The sequence below is a fragment of the Acomys minous genome, assembly GCF_964271855.1.
Source record: "Acomys minous genome assembly, chromosome: 11".
In the NCBI taxonomy this organism is placed as follows: Eukaryota; Metazoa; Chordata; class Mammalia; order Rodentia; family Muridae; genus Acomys; species Acomys minous.
This window is the reverse complement of record NC_140492.1, coordinates 104,552,090-104,562,797: the sequence shown is the minus strand read 5'-3', so window position 1 is coordinate 104,562,797 and position 10,708 is coordinate 104,552,090.

Genomic DNA, 10,708 nt, shown 5'->3' with positions numbered 1-10,708 from the left:
ATAAGGGGAAAATGGGAGGGAGGGAAGAATGGGAGGATACAAGAGATGGGATAACCATTGAGATGTATGTAACAAGAATAAATTAATAAAGGAGAAAAAATAAAATAAAAACTAGACAAGTTAAGAACAAAACTTGTAATCTCAAAACTAGTCGGTTTCATTTATTCCATCTTTGTGATTTTTGCCAAAACTCAAGAAACTTCAGTCTTATGCCCAACACCCAAGGGCCAACACAATGAAACCAGTGGTATTTTTGTAGATTTTTGTCTTGTTTGGCTTTGTTTGGACGATTCTTATTTTTTACTACTCTTTTGCTTAGATGTGATGGTTTTCTATATTGTGTTTTCATGGTTTTTGTTTGTGTTTCTTCTCTTTAAAAAAATCAGTTTTTAAAAATTTGTGTTCTGAAGAGAGAAAGCAAGCAAGCATGGAGTTGGGTGGATGGGTGGGTGGGTGAAAATGATCCGGGAGGAGTGGCAGAAGAGGCAACTGTGATCAGAATATGTTGTATGATGAAAAACTATATTAAAAAATAATAAATAGAGAGAACATATCAAAGCCATAAAATAAAAATATGCTGCATACTCTAAAGTTGCCAATAAAATATTACATTTAAGGAAAAACACTGTTTAAGTCTTTCTTCAATAACTATTCTTAAATACATTTTCCAACCTGAATATGTATCAGTTTGATTTATCTCACTAATCCTCTTCTCTGTAGAGTGTAATATTAGGAGGTTTACAGAATGAAAATGAAACTGCCTTTCAATAAACTGGGATTTTTAATAAGTTAATTGCTGTTCCTCTTCACAAGCCAAAGTGAAAGTCTGTGCAGGAAAAGCTCTTGAGTAATTCATTAGAATGCAGCTGTTCCTTTGCCTGTACAAATTATATCTTTGTTTATTATTTTTTCTTTATTTTTATTATAATATTTTACTTTTTAAAATGTGTCTTTGTCCTGTAGAGGATGCGAGGTTGGGCAGGGTTTGGGAGGCAGAAATGAACCATCTGCTCCTAGACCTTAAAGTCATCACTGTTAATGGATAACATTAGTTAACAGAAGAAAGGCAAATTTTTGTCTTTATTTTTCCCCTGCATAACCTGTATATACCCAATGGGCAGCTTGGTCTCCATGTGATCCCCCTCGTAAGGGGAGCAGCGGCTGTCTCTGATGAGGACTCTGTTGCATGGTTTTTGATCCTTTCACTCTGACAGGGCTGCCTTGTCTGGCCACCAAGGAAGAGTATGTGCTCAGTCCTGATGTGATTTTGTGTGCTGGGGTTGGTTGATGGGTAGGCTTCCCTTTTCTGATGTGTAGGGGCAGGGGAATAGGAGCAAGAGGGAGGGGAATGGGACCGGAAGGGGAAGAGTGTGGGGGCTATGATTGGGATATAAATGAATAGATAAAATTTTAAAACGCTGTCCAAACAGCTTTACATGGTTCATTTTCATGTTTGTTCATCTGGGCCTAGAAAGGCAGATGTCTTCCTGATCCCTCCATATTCATTTTTGGACCTTTAGTTACAGTCTCTAAAATACATTCAAGTTTTTAAAGCCCTGGAGTATATCTCTTATCCCATGACACAAAAATAATGTTCTTCCATTATTTAAACAATGGATATCCTTTAATACACAAATTGAACCAAATAGTGCCTCACACATATAGAGAAAATTCTAGCCCAGAATACCTTCTCCTTTATTTGAATTGCAATCAGATTCCTCTTATGTAAAAGTCTTTTACTTATTGATGAATACATGTACTATTTTTGTCCCCCAAGTCCCTGTGATACAGAAAAAAAATTAGTGATATTAAACATTTTGGAATTAAAATGGGAATTAAAAGCCCATCTTAAAGGAATGCACCAAATTTGCTGAGTTTCAACCCATACACAGGATGCCTAAAGCAAGCCAATGATGTGCATTCATTGACACTCACCATATATTTTGTCGCTATACTCCGTAGACAGAAAGTGCTAATTAACTCTTTTAAATGATTCTTAAAAAACAGTGATGGGGGTAAACACAAATTAATCAATAAAAAGGTGTTAAGATAAAAAAAAAAGATATGGGAAATTCTGTTGTACTTAGACCCGTGTAACTGAAAATCTTCCTGTTAGGACAGAACATCTATGTTGACTGAGTAAAGGGGAATTTTCTCATAGTTTTCTGCTTCTGACCCTTGAGAGAATTTTTCATGTGATTGGATTACTCAATTAATTTATATGTGTTTTATTTTCCTGTGCGAATATGTTTCTACCTCTTTCCCAGTACCATCTCTGTCCCTTCATCTTTCCAGCCATGGTCACTTGAAACAGCATTTTGGTGTACTAAGGGAATCCTTTGAAGTCATAGTAATGCTACCAAATTACTCAGTGCTTAAATAGACACCACAGGCTGAAATGACAGATAGCCCCCACAATCTTAACACCTAGTTGCAATGGCATAGAAATATGATAATGTTACAAATACTATCATATGCTCCCACTGTTCCCCACTGTCTCCAGTAGAGCTTACATTTTGTGCTTTTGATATTTAGCACACCAGTAAACATAAAACGTTGCAGACACCTCTGTCCTCACTAAGGAAGACTCAAGACTCTCTGTGGTTTTCACCTTAGTCTAGAGCAGTCTTCTCTGTCAAGCATTCAGCAACTATACCGTCTCTTAAAGATCTACATTTCATGGGGTTTGCAGTTCTTGCTCTCCACATCCTGCTGATGTATGGGCTCTTCCTCTGTCCCGAGTGAATATTCTCATTGGCTGAGAGTTTAGTAAACAAGAATAAGCACAGCATCACCAAACAGTATTAAGAGGTTCACTACTGCCTTAAGTCAGTGTGTACAGTAATAGACTCTATTCTCTCATACCTGTTTATTTTCCTTTATTTCTAAGTTGAACAGTGCATCGATGTTTTTTTATTAAAATAGTATTTTTTGGTGACATTGTCATGAAGTTGACTGAAGAATTTCCAAGTTTCCAAAGTCAGTTACCAGAATATGACCAGAGAGCCCCAATTTAAATATTTATGCATACATGTCAATCATCCGAACACAAAAGGTACCTTGCCAGGTGCTTTCTCAGGATAGCCACCAGGCAGTTAGCATTTCCAAAAATACCATGTCTAAAACCGATTTTCAAAATTACACACTGGGACGTATTTATTGGAAATTAATAAGGGGCCTGGGTTAAATGCATTTCAGGGCACCAAGGCAAGGTCAAGACACTAATTAAATGTCTGCCCTAAAAGATTTAGCTAGGGAATCTCACATCCAGAAGTTGAAAAGAATGATTCTTTAAGACTGATCCACCCAGTCATCTTCTGGGGTTTAATGTTATGAGTCACTCTTTTTTTCCTAGGCAGGAAAGGACTACTGGTAAATTTTATAGCAAGTAGGGTGAATAAATGGTTCACCGCTGTGTTAAGGAAGCTGCAAGAAAGCGACTTAGGCTATCAGCTATCAGTACTCTGGGTTCCCTAAGCAAGAGCCTAGCCTTTCTCGAGACATACTTCGATCTGCACAAGCACAATGAGTTCAACTTGGTTTAAGGCTACTGATTGCATTGTAAACAAACCAACCAAACTGTTCAATATAGCAGAGCATATGTTTGGGATTTTTCAAACTTGGTTGTCTTTAGCTAATAGGAGAAACATGTACCTTCTATAGGGGTAGTAAATTGTAGGTTTCACATAATTGTTAGTGGACCCAAGATTGAAATAACCACCTTGTCCTTTCTGCTTCAATACCTTTGTCCAGGAGTGCAATGAAAAGAACATACTTTCATCACATGATGAGATAAATAACAACAAACAAATCCTCAAAACCATCCTACAAAATATAAACATTCTACTTGTGAAGAAAAGACTCTATTGCCAAAGAACCTGTGACACTTTAGACACATAACTTAAAGAAATCAAGCTGGATCTGATCTGGAATCCTTGTCTTTGAGAATGGCCTCTCAGTATCCAAAGACTTTATGTCAGTTGCCAAGAGGAAAAAAAGCAACCAATAGGCCTCCCCATCTATAAAGCCTGTGAGCAACAACAACTAGTCAGAAAGATAGTCCCAAGGATACAATAGTGGCACTTTTATCTTAGCCTTCTAATTGGACATAAATCCCAATATATAAAAGAGAATTCTTGATACTGTAAAACTAAACAACTACCCTTTGTTTAGCATCATACATCCTAAAAGAGAACCAACTATTGACAGGTTTTTCAGTGTAACTCCTAACTATATTGCACATACTTATCCATAGAGTTACAGATAAACATGGCTCTCGTCTTTCACTAAACATGTCTTTTGGTAGTAGACATAGACCATTACAGAAAGACACAACTACTAAAAATGTTGAGAGCACCTGGTTGTAAGGTAGATACATTTATGGTTCAAGTCACAAATTATATGAATCTAAAAAACAAAACACTCACATGACAACTGACTAGAAGAAGCAAAACTATATACATTGATGAATAGAATCCAAAACATTCCCAGATGATCAAAGATGATCAGTTAGAGGCATGAGTTCTTATCCCAGAGACTAAATGAATGGCTAGGATGCACACAAGCAAGAGGACAAAGCAGAATATTAAAGAGAAGAGACAAAGGAGAGAGAAGAGAAGAGGGGAGAAGGGAAGTGAGTGAGAGAGGAAGGCAGAAAGCCAAAGCATACAAACGTGGCCTGTTCCCAATAAGATAGAAAAGCTATGAGGTTTAGGAATACTGAATAGGAGCAATTAAAAGCAAAACAAAGCATCAGTGAAAACAAACCTCAATAAGCAAATGCCCAAATGAGGAGTAAGTGGATATAATTCTTTTTGTTATTTCACAAAATAATAGACGTTGTGCCTAGAGACTTCTGAAATCAAAGCAGCAAAAATAAGAACAAGCAGTGATGTATATTAATGAGGTGGGGTTTGGCTCCTGGGCTCAAAATGTGATCCTTACACTCCATGATCCTGAAACAAGAATTCCTAAGACTATTCTATGATACAGTCTATATATCACCCAAGTGAAAGTGATAAAATGAAATTCTTGTGTTGGTGAGTCATATGAGAATATTATTTGAACCAAACTTTTTCAAGATATTGTACTTAAAAAGTCCTTAAAATTATAAAAGTGGCCAGATTGCAAAACACGTAGTCAGGATGACACAAGATTAGAGATTTAATTTGATATGTGCACATTAATTTTTCTTTCTATAGATTAGTAGAACTTCAAATTATTATTTAGTTTGCCTCAGATGTTGATTTTCCAAGAATGATCATTTATTTCCAAAGAAATGTTCAAGGTTAAAAGCAATAGCAAAGCCATATGTAAAATAAAATAAAATAAAATAAAATAAAATAAAATAAAATAAAATAAAACCACGAAGAGAATGATAGGTAAAGTCCCAGAATTTAGCTGTAATGATTCAGACTCAGTTAAGGGAAGAGGAACTCCACAAGGAGACCAACAGAACCAATAAATCTGGGTGCAGGAGCCCCTGAAGAGACTGATGCACCAACCAAAGACCATGCCTGGAGAGTGCCTAGTTCCCCTGCCTACCTGATGTCTATTGGCAGCTCAGTCTTCATTTGAGTCCCCTAATATGAGGACCAGGGGCTGCCTCTGTCATGGATTCTGCTGCCTGCTCTTGGATCACTCCCCTCTGTCAGAGCGGCCTTGCCAGGCCACAGAGGAAGAGGATGCACATAATCCTGATGGGACTTGATAGGCTTGGGTCAGAAGGTAGGAGAAGAGGGATCCTCGCCCCCCCCCCCCATTTCTAAGGACTAGTGGAGGTAGTAGGGGGAAAGAAGGAGGGTGTGACCAGGAGGGGAAAAGGGAATGGGTTACAATCAGGATATAAAATGAATAAATTTTTTTAAAAATTAAAATAAAAGGTTTTCCAAACATTTAAATATGCTCCACTTTCCCTTATTTATTTATTTATTTATTTAATCTCAATCCCAGCCCCCTCCTCCCTCTCCTCCCAGTCCCACCCTGTCCCTGTTCCACTCCTCCCATTTTACCCTCTCCCTCCTCCCAGAGAAGGGGGGGCCCCCACTTGGTGCCAATCCACTCTGGTATCTCACTGCAGGACTAAACACCCTCTCTCTTGTGCAGGAGTGGCAAGGCAACACAGCTAGTAAAAGTGACCCAGTGGTAGTAGCAAATTTAGAGAGAGCCCCTATTCCTATTAAGGGGCCCATACGTAGTGGCAGAGGGCTAGGTTCTGTCCATGCAAGCTCTTCGGTTGGTGGTTCAGTCTCTGTGAGCCCCTGTGGACCCAGGTTAGATTACTCTGTAGGTTTTCTTGTGCTGTCCTTGACCCCTCTGGCTCCCTCTCTCCCTCCTCCCACTTTCCACAGAGCTCAGCCCATTGCTTGGCCTTGGATCTCTGCACCTGTCACCATCAGCTGCCAGACAAAGCATCTCGGAAGACGCTTATGCTAGACTCCTATCTGCAAGCATAGCAGAGTATCATTAATAGCGACAGTGATCTGCCCTCTCCCGTGGGGTGGGTCTTAATCAGGCCAGTCACTGTTTGCCATTCTCTCAATCTCTGTTCATCTTTGACCCTATGCCTCTTGTGGGACAAGACACATTTTGGGTCGAAGGTTTCATGTGTGGGTTGGTGTGCCCTCCCTCTGCTGGGAGTCCCACCTGGCTACAGGAGGCGCTATCAGTATATGCTCCCTAACACCCATTGCTTGGAGTCTCAGCTAGGGTCACCCCATAGCCTTCCAGGAGCCTCCCCCTATTTCTGCTCTTTCTCCCAGTTCTTCTCCTCGCATGCTCTCCTCCTCTTCCTACCCACCTGATCCCTACTCCAGTTATCCTTGCCACCCCATCTCCCACCCAGTTCCCTCATCCATCTGCTTCGAATGCCTATTGTATTTGTCCCACCTTTTTCACATAAAGGCTGATAACATTTCATCTTTAGAATCAGTAATGCCTTCTATCTGTTTAGAGACCAAGGACACTGGTTTTATTTCTTAAATAATAGTCTTTGAAACTAAGGACATGTCGTCTCTTAAAATACTCAGTTGGTGCTTTTTGCAAGTCAGTCGAGAAGGAAAAAAACTGGATAAAATATAAACTTTGGAGCTTATCAATTTGAAGAAAATGATGATTTTAATTGCAGTGGTTCAAATAAGGTTAATAGGATATATTATTATCATAACCATCATAACTGCATGATCATTGACTTTCACTCAATAATATGGAATAATGTCATTCTAAAAATTTGTATTTAATTCAGAGTCACATCTGAAGTGAGCTTTAGAATTTTAAAATAGACAAAAGAAAATATCCAAGTAAATTGTCTTATAGAAATTATTCAAATTAATTTTGTATCATGAAAAAAATAGTTGAACAATTCTGGATTCTGAGCATCATGTGTTTGAGATGCAGGTGTATTGAGCCAAAGTGCTACTGGACAGGGTTTTACTTCTATAACTAGGGAATAAGAAGGGCTGTTCACATGTAAAAACAACAGAAAATTGGCCTAATTAATTTTGCATTTCTGAAAGCAGGTGAAGTCTAAGGATAGAAAATGAAGGGATATTAAGCAGAAACAAATGATGAGACAGAGAAAAATGAACATTAACCCTTATTATACACAACATCTCTGTTACCAAATAGCTGCTGGCTGCTGGGGCCTCGGTGCTCTCTGACTTTAAAGCAATATGAAGGTGGGAATGGGGACAGTTCGGTATTATGTGCATGCTTTAAATGTTGGGCTATTATCTGGGAAAATAAAATACAACCTAATGTATTTAGTATTCTGGAATTTATATCTTTTGAAAGTTCTGTTATAGAGACATGCTTAGCTCTGTTAAGTCATGAGTGGCTACTCTCAAAACGATAAAAATGTTGATCTAATACAATGCCTTTTCATATTCATAGTTCAATATCATTCAGTGGCGGTGCTTTCTGTGCTGTCATTGCAAAAAACGTATGACAGTAAGATACAGATACAGACACAAAGACAGAGTCCCAAGACAACATTCATGTAGGCACATACCTTACTCACCCAACAGACAGACAGGCAATGACGGAAAGCTCACGGAGACAAGGAACTCAGAGTAGAGACTGCAAATCTGGACTGCTCTCGGCTAAGCTGCTCCAAGGGAAAGTGTGTTTTATTTCTTTTCCTCAGAGAAAGACCTGAGTGCGTGCGCCAGGTGCTATTTTGAGTTTATCACCAATGCCTTCAACCCAGCATGGTTCTTTTATAATTTCCTGCGTATATAAACTGCATTCTTACAGTCATGTCTCACTATTTCTAGTCTCCTGTTGCCCAGGTAAAAATTCCTTGGTTCCATGTTGCCTTATAAATACTTCTGTTTATATCCATAGACAAATATCACTCCTGGACCCTTGCATTGATTATCAGTGAATGCAGAGACAATGGCTGCCTGAAGTGCTGAGAAAGGAGATAAACAGTGAGTGCTTGGTTCTGCACAGCACATTATCCCACTCCTACTAGGCTCAGAGATTTCATGGAAAGAAGAGATAGAAAGAATATAAGAGTGAGAAGACAGGGAGAAGGAATTTTGTCCCCTGGACGTGACAGTCGATACAATCATGCAGTTATGACTTTACAAAAACTACATCTATATGATGAGGGTATATACAAATCTCTAGACACATCAAAGTAGCCTGTCCAATGAACTCAGGCTAAGTTTTCCAAAGACCTCCTTAGCCATAGGTTTTGACCAGATTTCCTGTGCTATGTATTAATTCCTTCTGTGGAGCAAGTGTTCCTCAAATCCAATCAGAGATCAGTTGATTACCCCTGGAACACTCATGCCATCATTTTGGACACTGGCAAACCTTGCCTCACAGGTTGGTATTGTGGATCATAGATTGCATGGCTGCATAAAGGCATGGATACGTTGTTCCTTCAGCAGCCTATGTAATACTTTCTGGCACTATGAAAGCTACCCAGCAGTGTGGAAGCTTCCAGACCAGTTCTAGCTTGATTTTTCCATATCTTAAAGCCAAGGTTCGTGATGTTTCTAGCAATAGGGACATTTCAACTCGTCCTGGTGGGCAATCGTGAACAGTGGTGGAAGACTGTATTGTTTGGGGACCTGAGGGCTTCCTGTTCAACAACTTTTATGAAAGTCTCTCACCTGGCCCTGAGATTACAGTACACTTCCCTTAGCTTCTAAGAGCAGTGTTATCTACATATATACAGGAGCTCTGTTTTGTAAATATCTTTAAAACTTTACATTTAATGTAAAATGTGAATCATGCAAATAACATGCAAAGTAGTAAGATTCTATGTTTTTGTTTAAAGTATTCTTAATGTGGGTCCTTTGTCCTTTATTTCCCTATTTCTCTACCCCCATCTCTGCTAAAGCCTTCCATCACCCCAAATTAACTTTTTCTGTCCTTATTTAATTGGTTTTTTAAATATACACTTTAGAATCATCTTGTGACTTTTGTTCATTTGGTTGTGAGTCTTATCCTTCAATAGCTAAGGCATCTCTCCAGCCCTTATTTTGTGACTTTAAACAATTTTCTTATTGGTATAGGTCAAATTTAGAGGTTTGACACTTTAATAAAAAAAGTGTCATTTAATTTATTAGCATAAAATACCCTTTTATTTTTCTCACAAAAATTTTTGTTATATTTATATTATGGATTTAAATATAGAGATCTGTAGTCTCTCTCTCTCTCTCTCTCTCTCTCTCTCTCTCTCTCTCTCTCTCTCTCTCGTGTGTGTGTGTGTGTGTGTGTGTGTGTGTGTGTGTTTGTAGCTCCTGCTTTGTTGTAATGATGTTTAAGATCTCTACAAATCAGTAGTCCACCAGGCTTTTGAAGAGAAACTGTCTCATTATGGATAGCTTTAAGTGTAGTAGTCTTAAAACTTATCCATCACACTATTTATCTTGGCTTGAAGGAAACGTACCTCATATTCTTAGGCATTTGAATGCTTTCTCCCCGGTTGGTAGTGTTGATTGGGTAGATTTAGGGGCTGCTGTTGCTGGAGGAAGTATATCTCTTGGGACTGACTCTTGAACTGGAACTCCAGCTCTGTCCCAGAACTGGAAGCCAAATAAACCCTTCCACTTATAAGCTTCATTGGTTATGGTGTTTTATCATAGCAACAGAAAATTAACTATACAAACATTGTTCTTTTATTTAGATCTTCTCTGTTACATTTTGTTAGGAAACGTTTAATTTCCTTCATATGTGATAAGTTCTTTGAACATTTGAAGATATTTTTATGCCAAATACATCAGATTTCCTACACACAAGAATTAAGTGTTACTCTCAAGTTTAGCCTGCGTGAAATGGTCATTTCCTAATGTCCAACTTTTATTACTAATATTAAGTTATCTAAACTATATTATTTTTCTCACTCTTATCCGGTCACAAATACATCTAAATTGTATCTCAGTCTTTAATTTTCTTTGACATATAATCAGTGCTATTTTACTACCACATTCTTCCCTATAATTTTACTTTATGATGAGCAATAGTGTAAATTGCTACTTATAACTCCAGGTGTTACCAGTGTGGAGGAAAAGTGGTAATTTTCTAAATCTTGATTTTATTTCATACTTATGTCTTTAACTCCAGTATGTAGTGAAGTTTGTGACTGTATATAGGAAATGGAAATAATTGTATAATGGAAAGTGGAAATAAGAAAGTACAAAGAGTTTGAAAAAATATGAGTTTAACTAAAAAAATTCCTCAAGTTAAATATCTA